Genomic DNA, 14,469 nt, shown 5'->3' with positions numbered 1-14,469 from the left:
CTGAGTTACATGTGAAGGAAAATAGTGACCTGTGAAGTGAATATTTTGACGGTTTTCTGTAATACCTGTGTAATACCTTAATATCTGTCTGTAGTGGATACTTACCTGTGTATTATTGTTTTTATTTCAGTGTGAACTACTAAAAATGGCTCAAGTCAGAACAAGGATGAAATCAAGTTCTCATTTAAGTAATCTTGTTGGCACTGGGCAGGAGCTGTTGGTGTCTGAACTGCCAACTGTGAGGGATATCCTGAGGTATGGCATCTACTTGAGGGAGCAAAGTGAAGATGACAGGAGGAACTACCCAGTGGACCAGCTCGTGTCTGACAACTACCCTGGTCTGATTTGTCAGTGGAGCAAAGCTAATGCTCTTTTCAAGCCTCCTGTTATCAATGAAAAGGTGACCAGCATGTCCAAGCTCAAGGAGGTCTGGAATCAGGCAGTGAAGTTTTCTCTTGGGAAGGGCAAACTTGATGCAAAGAGAGGTTCATTGTCAAGTTAGACAAGTTATTTGATATTTTGACTTGCAAGTGTCAGATTACCAGTTGTGAGGGGGGAGGCTGTGAGGCCGGTTAGGGCTGTGTGATCCAAGCCCGCATTAACTGTTCCTGCAGCAGAGAGAAAATGATTCCTGTGAAAGATCTTGCCTACATCAAGGGACAGAAAGAGAAGGTTGGAAGTAAAGGACACCACCAAATGGGGAGCCCTGATCTGCCAGAGCACAAGAGACAGGTGAGGACATTGGAAAGGCAGGAAAAGAAAAATAATGCAGAGAAAAGGAGAAGGAGCAAGGAGGAAAATGCTGCAGCAGCAGAGAAGGCAGCCAGGAAGGATGTTGAGAGATTTTTGTCAGATGGTGATGAAGATCTGGAATTGGAGAGAAGTGGTGCTGAAGATGAGTTTGTCACTGAAGTTGAGCTCTTCCCTGAAACTGACACTGAGCCTGCAGCTTCAGCAAAGGTCCAGAAAAACTATGATGAGATTCCAAACATTGCCCTTGCTAGTGTAAGGTATGGCATAGGGCTGAGGCCAACTGCAGCGATAGCAACTGCAGCTCTGATTGATGCAGGAATCATCACAGAAGACAATACAAGTAAAGTGATTGATAAAACAAGGTCAATAGAGCACAGGAGAAGTTGATGACAGAGCTGGGGGAAGAGTTTGATGAGAAGTGCAGGGAGGAGGGGGGGGGGGGGATCTCCTGCATCCTCTTTGATGGGCGGATTGACCTGACCAATGTGATGATGGAAGCTGAGGGCAGTGACCAATATTTTCCTGCAAAGATCAAGGAAGAACCTGGTAGCTATAGTGTTGTTAGTGAGCCTGGTAGCTACTATTTGTTCCACTTTACCCCAGAGAAAGCAACTAAAGAGGAGTCACATGCGGAGCAGATTGCTAAGGTCCTGTTTGCCTGGCTGAAAGAGAGGGGTTTTGATAAGACCTTGTGGGCCATTGGAGGAGACTCAACAAACGTCAACACTGGTGTGAAAGCTGGAGTAATGCGGAAGCTGGAGCTGCACCTGGGGAGAAAGCCTGTCTGGTTGGTGTGCAACCTGCACACTGGTGAACTTCCCCTGCACCATCTCATTGTTCACCTTGATGGCCCTACTCTGTCAGACAACACATTTTCTGGGCCAATAGGAAAGCTCCTTGCTTCTGCTACAGACTTGGATATCAATCCAAACTTCACCCGGATCTTTGTTGGCCCTCCACTGATCAAGCTGTCTGACAAGGCCATTGAAGATCTCTCAACTGATCAACACTATGGCTATAAAATTGTCTGTGCAATCAGGGATGGAGTGCTTCCTGCAAGGCTGGCTCTGTTGGAGATTGGACCAGTAAACCACAGCCGCTGGCTCACCACAGCGAACAGACTTCTCAGGCTCTGGGTGTCAAAGCATGGACTGAAAGGAAAGAACTGGAAGAATCTGCAATTCATTGTGGAATTCATCATTGGAGTGTATTATCCATGTTGGTTCAACGTGAAAGTCAAGCACTCCTGGATCGAAGGGCCTAGGCACATATTGTTTCAGCTGGACTGCCTCAAGTCCCAGAGGAAGGAGGTGCTGGACCTTGTGATGCCGACTGTGAGAAGATCTGCTTGGTATGCCCACAGTGAAGCCATCCTCCAAACACTGCTGTGCTCTGAGGATCAGAAGGAGAGGACTGAGGGGGTGGAGAGAATCCTGGCCATCAGAGGAGAGGGGGACCCAGACACTCATCTGGGGGACTCCTCTGTCAGGACCAGAAAGACACCTGACATCAACTGTGATGCTTCCAGCATTGGTAACTTGATCAGCTGGTCAGAAGGTGTGTCAGAGCCATCTCTCACCTGCTCCCTAAGCACCTCGGAGGTGAAGAACTTCATCAACACCCCCATGGAGGTGCTCAACTGGCCTTGCCACACACAAAGCATTGAGAGGGTTGTTAAAATGGTGACTGAGGCTTCTGCTAAGTACTTCTCACAGGAAAAGAGGGATGGAGGCATCAGGGCTCAGGAGACCAGCAGGAGGCTGATGTCCAAGAATGAGTCAAAGCAGGACTTGTGCAACCTGGTAAAGTTCAAGAAGTAAGGAGATTGATCTTTGTAATTGTAACCAGTGATATACATGCAGTTCACCTGTTAATAAATATGTACATTTGATTTGGCTGTCAATATGAATGATTTCCCTTATATCTTTTAATATCTTATAAAGGGGTTCGAAAGGGTAAAATTGGCAATTTAGAAATACAAATTGATGTAGGTTAGAGTTACCCTATCCAAAAAATAAACTCATATTTAAATTCCCCATTAAAAAACACATAATATAGACGCCCCTCATGTTAGGATTTCCTTCAGATTCATTTTGGCACCTGAGTATGACCCGCCCTAACCCATTTCCTCGACTGAGCCTTACTACACCTACCAAGAATGAGATGGTTCCCCTTCCTCAAAAACTTGAGCATGTCATTATTTCTTTTTTTGTATACAGAGTGAAGGTTCGTGGAGGAGCTGGAACACTGAATGGATCAGCATGCAACAGAACAAAAGGAGCAGCAGAAAGAGGGGGACACAGCAACAACAGGGTTGCAGGACAAAATAGAGAGAGAGAAACTTGGACAAACAAGCGTTACGCCTAGGTCCCCCGTCGGTGAAGTGATGTGAGTTGACAAAGTGGAAGACGCAGAAAACATGCTATGATATGATATTTCGCTCACAAGGTTCAGACATACATGGCGGCGGCCATCTTGGATTTTGACATGGCGACCCAATTTTCAATAGCCTTCTTCCTTGTGCCTAGATATATCCAAACACCAGATTAGAAGTTGGTACTTTGCTTATTTTTCAGGATATTTCACTCACAAAGTTCAGACATATATATGGTGGCGGCCAACTTGGATTTTGACGTGGCGACCCAATTTACAATAGCGTTCTTCCTAAGGCCGAGATACACGCACACACCAAATTAGAAGTTGGTACTTTGCTTATTTTTCAAGATATTCATCTCACAAGGTTCAGACATACATGGCGGCGGCCATCTTGGATTTTGACGTGGCGACCCAATTTTAAACAGCGTCCTTCCTTGTGTCTAGATACACCCACACACCAGATTAGAAGTTGGTACTTCGCTTATTTTTCGAGATATTTCGCTCACAAGGTTCAGACATATACATGGTGGCGGCCATCTTGTATTTCGTCGTGGCGACCCAATTTTCAATAGCGTTCTTCCTTATGCCTAGATACACCGACACACCAGATTAGAAGTTGGTACTTCGCTTATTTTTCAAGATATTCATCTCACAAGGTTCAGACATCCATGGCATCAGACATACATGGCGGTGGCCATCTTGGATTTTGACGTGGGTTGAACCCACACACCAAATTCGAATGCGGTCCTTCGCTTACGCACACACGCACGCACGGACGGACGGACGGATGGACGGACACACGGACGGAGGGGAAAACCATAGTCCCCCTTTCGCTCCGCTGTGCGACGGGGGACAACAATGCATGTGGGGAGGAATAGGGGCAGGAATGGACACATGGGGTGAATAAGATGGATACAGAAGGAAAAAACTGTAAATTTGGAGGAAAGAAGCTTGGGGTGGAGGTAAGGGGGTTTAACGGGGGTAGAAAAGGTCATGGTTTTGGACTGGGGAAGATCTGATATGGTGGAGAACAGCTGAAGACCTGGAGGGAATAATGAGATTGAAGAGGATGTGGAAGTTTATTCCATAGGTGGGAAAAGAGGAACTAATGTGTGGAGATGAGCCTGATCCTGGACTTAGAGAGTTTCACCAGAAGGGAGTTGATGGTGGACCGTGTGTGCCATGCAGAAACCTTGGGACCTGGGGACAAAGCGTGAAAAGAGCAGAGGGTACAAGACCAGAAAAGAGGTGATAGAACACGATAAAACCACCAACCTCTCTGCAATGATGAAGTGATAGGTCCATAAACTCAGCTTCAGTACGGGATATTCCATTGATCTTGAAGGCCTTGCTTTCCATGTTGTCAAGCTGAGCAAGAAGTGAGGCAGGGGAACCATCCCAGAGGGGAGAGCAATACTCCATCAAGATGTGGATGAAGGCCTTGTAGGTGGGTAGGAGGTTAGGTTACCAAGGAAGGACTTTGTACGGTGGAGGATGCCCAGTCGGCGACTGGCTTTGGAGGCCAACTTTGAAATGTGGTTTGCCCTTTCTTTCGGAGAGAGATTGTTGGAGTGGGATTTGTCAGCATTGAAAGACATATTCCAAGTGTTGAACAGCTTGTGATTTTGTCAAGGTCTGAAGAAAGGGAAGAGGCTGCAGCTTGTCTATCTGAAGGATGAGGGATGTCACAGCAGACGGTGAAGTCATCAACAAATACATAAAGGGGTGTTTCCAGAGAGTCAGAGATCTGGAATTAATGAAGATGACTTTGGAACCAACTCAAGTCTGGAGTCCACCTGCAGGCCAGTGCTATGTGCTGAGCGACGAAGTAAAGAACTTTAGGGTTTTGTGTCAGTCTCCCTCTTCACACAAGTTTGGAATTTCTTCCTGAGTCTGACCAATCATGTTCTGTTCTCAACTCTGATAAAATGCTGAACAATTGTCATTCTATGTTATCTCATATCCCTATTTCCGATCCTATATAATCTCATTGTCTCTTCTCTCCTGTCCACCCACAATTTTGCATATTTGCCCTCAGGTGTCCTGCTAGTTGTTATCTCCATATGGGGGTTTCAGAAGGTGGAACGGAGCCCAACCGAGGGGAGGAAGGGAGGGGAGGAAGGGTGATGTGTGTGTGCACACACAGGATTATGTTAACATCATAGGCTAGGAGGTATGAGCAACTTCGTGAAGAAGCAGAGGTTTAGCAAAGGAGTGGAATAAGTATGGCGAGGCATTTATGGAAATTGCAGAAGTGTTGTGTGGAAGGATGTCAGGAAAGGGTGTGTCGTCGAGGGCTAGAAACCAGATACGTATGGTGGAAGAAGGATGTAGCGAAGGCAGTTGGTGAAAATAAGGAGGTTTGAAAGAGGATAGAGAAGATCAAGGATAGAGGGAAGCATCCAGATGCGGGGTTGCTGCACCTGTATGGGCAGAAGATGAAAGCAGCAAAGAAAGCTGTGGATAAGGCGAGGAATGATATGGAAGATAAAATATACAACAGGTTGGAAGAGAATGGTGGGAGGAATATAATCCATAAATTGGCCTGTGACAGGGATGAGGATGGCAAGGACAAGGGATACGGATGGTGGCAGGAGGGTAGTGACATAGAGAGGTGCAGTATTGAAGGTGTGGGAAGGATATTTCAAACATGTGTTGAATCAGGAAGGAAGCAACGGTGAGCTGGAGCTACCAAGTTATGGGGAGGGGAAGGTGGAGTTGGTGGAGATAACGGAAGAGGAAGTGGGCATGGTATTTAAGAGGATGAAAAAGGGAAAGGCAATACACATCGATGAGGTGTGTACACAGATGATAATTGCAGCAGGAAAAGTGGACGAAGAGGTTGTTCAATGTATGTTTAGATGGGTCAATTCTGGAATAGTGGTGGACAGGGTTGATTGTGCCGATATGGAAGGAGAAGGGGGATGTTCAAGATCCAGGGAAGTACAGAGACATTACGCTCCTGAGTCATGTCATGAAGGTGTTGGATAGGATTATGGACAGGAGGATAAGGACAAGTGTGGAGAAGGAGATCATTGAAGAGCAGCAGGGGTTCAGAAAGGGTAGGGGAACAACATATGGGATGTTCGCACCGAGACAGCTGGTGGAGAAGAGGTTTGAGGTGCAAGATGAAATGGCATTGAGATTTGCGGATCTGGAGAAGGCCTATGACATTGTCCTGAGAGAGATGGTGATGGCAACACTGAAATGGATGGGAGTGCCGGAGGCAGAAGTTAGGTTGGTGGAAGGGATGTAGAAGGGAACGAAGGGAGGAGTTGTAGTTGGTCCTGGGATGTCAGAGGAGCTCAGTGTGAACATCGGTTTGAGGCAGGGAAGCTCTCTCAGCCCACTGATGTTTATCATGGTGATGGAGCTGGTAAACAGGAAGTTAAACACGAAAGATATTCTGGGGAGGATATTGTATGCGGAAGATCTGGCTGTTGTAGTGGAGAGTGGTTGGGAGATGCATGAAGTACTGTGGGAGTGGAAGGAAGCATTTCATCTTTGAAGGAGGCCAGCTGGTCTGTGAAAGACTGAAAAGACAAGCTTCCCTTGGCCAACCCCGCAATGACGTGGGAATAATTGTGGCTGTTAAAGATGAAGAAGAATAAGAATAAGTGAAGCACAACCAACTGGGCTGGGTGCTAAATAAAGATTTGGGGCATGATTTGAAAAAGGCCAGTGGATGCATCCTGATATTGTGTATGCAGACATATCCTGATACGTTGAGTGCTATGCCATTGATTTAAATAAAGAAATAAGCTAATCCATTTAATATCCCCGACATTACAACTGCTTTAATTTATCAAATGGCCACAAATGTGTTTATAGTAAACACTTCAGGATAAACTAAATAATCAATCCTGGTTGAAACATGACCGTGAGTTTTTAAGAAAACTAAGTTTATTGGGACACGTCCTTCCCCCTCACTAACTTTCACCACTCTATGACAAAAAGAACTGTCCAGCTGAGTCAGACTGTGGCCTTCATAATCCAGTTCCAGTAATGGTATGTTCTTGTCCTGCATGTCCAGGGTGTTCCAAAAAGACCTGAGCAACTTTGGTTGTTAATATATTTCGAATACCCTTTGATATTTAGAATGATACAACGATACCCTTTGGTTTATATTATACAGAAACTCAATGTTTTGTGCACATCATCAATACACTTCAATGTGAGCTCCGTTTGTCGTGCACAGGCCATCAAAGCGGTACACGAGTTCTTGTCATGTTCGGATCTTGCGTCCACCAGTCCACCAGTGCGCATGCAGCTGTGATCCGAGAACGAAGATCCGGCAGGTTTGCTACCTTGGTGTTGCAGACAACATCTTTGACAAACCCCCACAGAAAAAAATTAACGGGGTTTATGTCTGGTGATCGTGGGAGCCAGACGGTTGGTCCGTCTCGGCCAATCCAGCGACCTGGAAATTTTTCATTCAGGACGGCTCGAACGACTAAGGCCCAATGAGAGGGAGCACAGCCCTGTTGAAAAATGACATCGGGTTGTATGTCTTCATTTTGTGGGAAGGCGAATCCTTCCAACATGTTCATGTAAATTGTTGAGGTCACTCTATCCACCACAAAGAAAAACGGCCTCACCAAGTGGACATGTAGAAGGCCACACCACACATCGACCTTTGAACTGCTGCATGTGTATTCAATGACAACGTGGGGGTTGTCAGAGCCCCAGATCCTCACATTGTGCTGGTTGACCTTCCCAGATGCAAGCTTCGTCTGTAAACATGACCTTTTCAGGTAATCTGCATCATCCTCTATGCGGCTGAGCATTTCCAAGGCAAACGCCTTGTGTTTGGATCCGTCCTTTAGTTTGAGTTCATGTAGAATCTGCACTTTATAGGTACTAGGGCATGCCCGTACTATATATATGCCCGTACTATATATCTATCTAAAATTATATCCCCCCCCCCCCCTCTATTTACATGAAATGGTTTGGTCCATTCGCAACGCCAAAGCGAACGGCGAACGGCTTGCGAGTACAGTGACAATCCCCCCCCCTCTATTTACATGAATGGTTTGGTTCATTCGCAACGACCACAGAACCCCCCCCTCTATTTACATGCAATGGTTTGGTCCAAAGCGAACGGCTTCCGGAGTTTGGTAAAGAAATCGCCATCGCGTGCACAAACGCGCAGGAAAGCGAATGAATCGCAAATTCGTTTTTATTAGTTGTAAAACGTAGTTTAACGCCAACATAGTTTGCAAACGTGAAATAAATGAATACGCTCTCAAATGTGCCATCCGAGGCAGAGTGTGCCCGCCACGTTCGGCACACGCGATCGTTCGCTGCTCTCTGATTGGTTGAATCGTTTTTTGGACATAGCTCGGTAAGTAATTGTCCGATTAATATGAAACCTTGAAAAGGCACATCCTCGGGTCCCCAGCAATATACCTGGCAAGTTAAAAGTATATCGGACCCGTGGTTGTCGAGAAACAGCGGTCACAGACAAACGTACAGACAGACAGACAGAGATTACTGGAATTATAGATAGATAAAGCTTCAGTCTTTTATGCAAAATCCTATGTACAGTGGTGGTTGGGAGTCCCTGTTCATGGATGCACATCGGATTGATTTTCTGGGACTTCGTTGAAATGATTTACGCACTCGTTCAACATCTGCTGCCCTTGTGCTTGGTCGACCGGTACTTTTCTATTTCTGACAACTTCCAGTCACCTTAAACCTTTTGTACCATTCTCTGATACTAGCCTGTGATGGCGGATTACTTCTATACCTTGTACGGAAATTACGCTGAACTTGCGTGTCGGATCTCGTCTCGATGAACCATTCGACACACTGAGCTTTCTCCTGTGGAGTCGCCATTTTCTTTTACATTAAACCACCAGACTTGAAAGAAAACTTTGAGTTTCTGTATCATATAAAACAAAGTGTATTGTTGTATTATTTGTGGAACGAAATATATTAACGACCAAATTTGTCCAGATCTTTTTGGAACACCCTGTTTTATATTTAATTATATGTTCAAGCTCCTCTTATGAGACTAAATTATTTTGAAAAAATACCCACTATTCTTATCAAATTCATACTATCGTTCATCTTCCCAAACGACTGTATACTTTATTATGTTACATTATCTCCTGCCCGAATGACAAATGAGCACCTCTCCTAAAGGAACAAGCACTTCACCTTGACTCAAAGAGATTAAAAGGATTCTGTATTTTCCAACCACGAAGCCAATCTGTCAGTGTCAATCACCTTGACAGAGTGCAATGACCAGGGTCAAGTAATGCTGCAGAATGGCAAGTGGGAGTTTGAGATGTAGATTGAGTACAAAAAGGGGATACTCATCTGGGTTTCCCATTTGCTACACTGGACAGTCCACTAAATAATGACACATTTACAATTGTGATTCAAAAGTATGAATTTGTAAAGAACAACAATGTATTCATAAAGAAAATGTTGCTGGGTTCTATGGGTTCTATGGGTTCTATGGGTTAAGATTGTATACCGGTAGCTTTGCAATCGTTATTCCCTTAGTACATGCATTAGCTTAAGGTTGAGGTCATTTCCTTCTTTCCATTGTAATCAGTCTTTCATGTGCTTTATTGGTGAATTTGGCCTTGCAACACAGAAGAGGTGCTACTTTTTGGGATGAATGTGTGAGCCTGGAACATTCAGAAAGAGTTGAAAGGCTCAGGGAAGGGATTTCTCTGAGATTTACAGCCAAACCCCCAATCGATGAGGGACAGACATGGCGGGGCGACATCACATGGCGGGGCATTTGCGGTTCCCATTTAAGGCCCATCTGGGTTTCCCATTGTGGGTGTCTGTGGGTGTCTGGGTATGCGGGTGTCTTCTGATACCTCAGGGAGATGGATGCCCCTGCGTTGCATAACCCCAGGTCACCTGTGGGCAAGGTGTAGTACCTGTAATCCCCCCTTACCAAAGTAATGGTCCGCAGCCATGCGGGTTAAATGGCAGATGGCTCTGCGCATCTGGTGGATGAGAGTCCAGTCGACTCCACCAGCACGGGCTGAAGAAAGTGAATTCCCCAACGGCCAGCAGAGTGACGGAGAGGAGTGGCGTCCCCCCACCACTCCCCCCGCCCCCCCCCCCCCTCTATACCACACACTTACCCGTGTGTACCAGCCATAGAAAGGCAATGCTACAATTGCCCAAGGAGACTCGACATCAAGGCCCACATAGTGATGGTTCCCAGTCCAATGGCTGGGAGTCCAGGAGAGGTCGTGTTCTAGAGATTGCGTTGCAATCCGGTGGGAGTCTCGCCCAGTACGTGGACGGTCAAAGTACAGGACCGGTGCAATTGTTTTTGTTTCCACTTCTTGTCTGTGTGAGAATGGGGCCCCTTCAGTGATAAATACAAAATCTGTTCAGCACGCTTGGGTGGGTTTGAGGGTAGAGGAATAGCAGCTGAAACCCAAATCCTATCCAGGTTCCTCCTGATGACTCCATCTTTGCTCTTTACTTTTTTTTGGTTCCTTCTGATGACTCAAATGTAGTATTTGATTTTCCGTTTCATTATGATTGTACCATATCCTGATGCTGTGTGGATTCTGCTTCCCCACTGATGGACCGCTGGTAGCTTGTAACTGTTGCTGCGTTTTTGCCTGAGGAATTAATGCTGAAATCTATCTATCTGGGTTCTTCCCAACATCTTTCTAGGGCTAGGAGTTAGAGCTAGGATCTAGGGCTAGGACTTAGGGCTAGGAGTTAGGGCTAGGAGTTAGGGATAGGAGTTAGGGATAGGAGTTAGGGCTAGGAGTTAGGACTAGGAGTTAGGACTAAAAGTTAGGACTAAGAGTTAGGGCAAGGAGTTAGGGCTAAGAGTTGGGGATAGGAGTTAGCACTAGGAGTTAGGGATAGTAGTTAGGGCAAGGAGTTAGGACTAGGAGTTAGGACTAGGAGTTAGGACTAATAGTTAGGACTAGGAGTTAGGGCTAGGAGTTAGGGCTAGGAGTTAAGGAAAGGAGCTAGAGCTAGGAGTTAGGGCTAGGAGTTAGGGATAGGAGTTAGGGCTAGGAGTTAGGACTAAAAGTTAGGACTACGAGTTAGGGCTAGGAGTTAGGGCTAAGAGTTAGGGATAGGAGTTAGCACTAGGAGTTAGGGATAGGAGTTAGGGCTAGGAGTTAAGGAAAGGAGCTAGAGCTAGGAGTTATGGCTAGGAGTTAGGGGTAGGAGTTAGAGCTCGGAGTTAGGGCTAGGAGTTAGAGCTAGGAGTTAGAGCTAGGAGTTATGGCTAGGAGTTAGGGGTAGGAGTTAGAGCTCGGAGTTAGGGCTAGGAGTTAGAGCTAGGAGTTAGAGCTAGGAGTTAGGGCTAGGAGTTAGGGCTAGGAGTTAGGGCTAGGAGTTAAGGAAAGGAGCTAGAGCTAGGAGTTAGGGCTAGGAGTTAGGGCTAGGAGTTAGGGCTAGGAGTTAGAGCTAGGAGTTAGGGCTAGGAGTTAGGGCTAGGAGTTAAGGAAAGGAGTTAGGGCTAGGAGTTAGGGCTAGGAGTTAAGGAAAGGAGCTAGAGCTAGGAGTTAGTGCTAGGAGTTAGGGATAGGAGTTAGGGATAGGAGTTAGGGCTAGGAGTTAGGACTAAAAGTTAGGACTACGAGTTAGGGCTAGGAGTTAGGGCTAAGAGTTAGCACTAGGAGTTAGGGATAGTAGTTAGGACTAGGAGATAAGGAAAGGAGCTAGAGCTAGGAGTTAGGGATAGGAGTTAAGGAAAGGAGCTAGAGCTAGGAGTTAGGGCTAGGAGTTAGGGCTAGGAGTTAAGGAAAGGAGCTAGAGCTAGGAGTTAGGGCTAGGAGTTAGGGATAGGAGTTAGGACTAAACGTTAGGACTATGAGTTAGGGCTAGGAGTTAGGGCTAAGAGTTAGGGATAGGAGTTAGCACTAGGAGTTAGGGATAGGAGTTAGGGCTAGGAGTTAAGGAAAGGAGCTAGAGCCAGGAGTTATGGCTAGGAGATAGGGGTAGGAGTTAGAGCTCGGAGTTAGGGCTAGGAGTTAGAGCTAGGAGTTAGAGGTAGGAGTTAGAGCTAGGAGTTAGGGCTAGGAGTTAGGGCTAGCAGTTAGGGCTAGGAGTTAAGGAAAGGAGCTAGAGCTAGGAGTTAGGGCTAGGAGTTAGGGCTAGGAGTTAGGACTAAAAGTTAGGACTATGAGTTAGGGCTAGGAGTTAGGGCTAAGAGTTAGGGATAGGAGTTAGCACTAGGAGTTAGGGATAGTAGTTAGGACTAGGAGTTAAGGAAAGGAGCTAGAGCTAGGAGTTAGGGCTAGGAGTTAGGGCTAGGAGTTAGAGCTCGGAGTTAGGGCTAGGAGTTAGAGCTCGGAGTTAGGGCTAGGAGTTAGGGCTAGGAGTTAGAGCTCGGAGTTAGGGCTAGGAGTTAGGGCTAGGAGTTAGGGCTAGGAGTTAGGGCTAGGAGTTAGAGCTAGGAGTTAGAGCTCGGAGTTAGAGCTCGGAGTTAGGGCTAGGAGTTAGAGCTCGGAGTTAGGGCTAGGAGTTAGGGCTAGGAGTTAGAGCTAGGAGTTAGGGCTAGGAGTTAGGGCTAGGAGTTAGGGATCTTTGTTCCTTTCACATTTCTAATTTTTCATATTTGTCTTTCTTCATTATAGTTCTTGTTTTTCTATATTTCTCTCTTCATCTATCTGTCTTCGGAGAAGTGAATTCTTGCAGATTTTTTTCTTCTGGAAGGTTCACTTGGCTGCACTAGGATGGGTTTGAGGGTAGAGGAGTAGCGGGTGAAACCTGAATCCTATCCAGGTTCCTCCTGATTCTTTGCTCTTTACCTCTTTTTTTTTGGTTACTTCTGATGACTCAAATGCAGTATTAGGTTTTCCGTTTCATTCGTACTGTATATAAAACAATCGTGTGGCGGACACAAAAGCCCACTGGCGTGGTGACATCATTCCACGCACCGAGTGGGCGGTGGCCACGCCCGAGGGGTAGGCGTGGCCTCATGATATACCCCGGGCGACCAGCCCGGAGGAGTTGAGTGTTACAGTGTAGTCTTACAATAAAGACGTTTATATGTTACCGCTTGTCCGCTTCCTCCTTGCTCACAAGCAGCGCGCGTAACGCCGCGCTTTACTGGTGACCCTCGACGTTGGATCTGCCGGAGCGATCCTTCCACACGCGACGCCATCGCCATGGCCGCCTTCGTCAAACTTCCGGAATTTTGGGAGGCTCAGGCCGAAGTCTGGTTCGTCCAGGCCGAAGCCCAATTTCAGCTTCGGCACCTCACCGGCGATGACACGCGCTACTGCCACGTCGTCGCCTCCCTCGGGCCCGGCACGGCCGCTCGAGTTGTGTCCGTCCTTCGCCACCCACCGGACGGCCACAAGTACGAGGCACTCAAGCGGCTACTCCTAGCCACGTTCAGCCTCACGGACGACGCACGGGCCAACCGCCTCCTGGATCTCCCCGAGCTCGGTGAGACGCGCCCATCGGTCCGAATGGACCATATGCTGTCACTGTTGGGCGACGAAGCCCCCGGTTCGCTATTCCGGGCGCTTTTCCGTCGCCAACTTCCAGCGCAGGTTCGCCTCGCGTTGGCCGGGACCGGGCTAACGGAACCCCGAGCATTGGCGGCCGAGGCGGACAAGTACTTCGCCGCTTCGGACACGCGGGCGAGCGTTGGCGTGGCCGTCACGGCCTTCGACGCTGATGTTCCACAGCATCATCTTCTACAGCACGCTGATGTTCCACAGCATCATCTTCTACAGCACGCTGATGTTCCACAGCATCATCTTCTACAGCACGCTGATGTTCCACAGCATCATCTTCTACAGCACGCTGTGGTTCAGCAGCATGCTGATACGCACCTCGTGAACGCCGCCACGCCCCGCCCACCGCCGCGGCGAAAACCGCCACCGCGGGGAAACCCGTCGACTCCACCGGCCTGGCGGAGCCAGCCGCACTCCTCCAGCTCCACCACCTGGTGCTGGTTCCACGCCAAGTTCGGCCACGAAGCTCGGCGGTGTCATCCGCCGTGCTCCTTCAACGGGTCGGGAAACGCCCGGGCCGGCGCTCAATTGTGGCGATGAGCGCCGGCCGTTCGAGCAGCCTGCTGTTCATAACGGACACCTTCTCCGGGCGCCGTTACCTGTGCGACACGGGAGCACAGGTGAGTGTCATTCCCGCCGGCACGTCAGACAAGCACGCCGCGGGTGGGGGCCCCGCGCTGCTTGCCGCGAACGGGACGCCCATCCGCACGTGGACCTGGTGGGACCTCTGCCCCCCTCGCGGGGTTTCACCTACGTCCTCACCATGGTGGACCGCACCACCCGGTGGCCGGAGGCCGTGCCCTTGGCGTCGACAACGGCGGCCGATGTCGCGCAGGCTTTCATCGCCACCTGGGTCGCCCGG

At 47.9% G+C, this 14,469-nt stretch overlaps 1 protein-coding gene across 1 annotated transcript in view; it reads right to left on the bottom strand.

Annotated features, from left to right (window-relative positions):
- Window positions 1-14,469, bottom strand: part of LOC137425438 (protein Dok-7-like) — a 106,555-nt gene that overhangs the window by 32,755 nt on the left and 59,331 nt on the right. The window lies entirely within an intron of this gene.

This window comes from Myxine glutinosa, chromosome 4 (genome assembly GCF_964187855.1).
Source record: "Myxine glutinosa chromosome 4, kmMyxGlut1.1, whole genome shotgun sequence".
Classification (NCBI taxonomy): domain Eukaryota; kingdom Metazoa; phylum Chordata; class Myxini; order Myxiniformes; family Myxinidae; genus Myxine; species Myxine glutinosa.
Note: the sequence above shows the minus strand (reverse complement) of the source record. Positions and strands in the feature narration are given on the sequence as shown.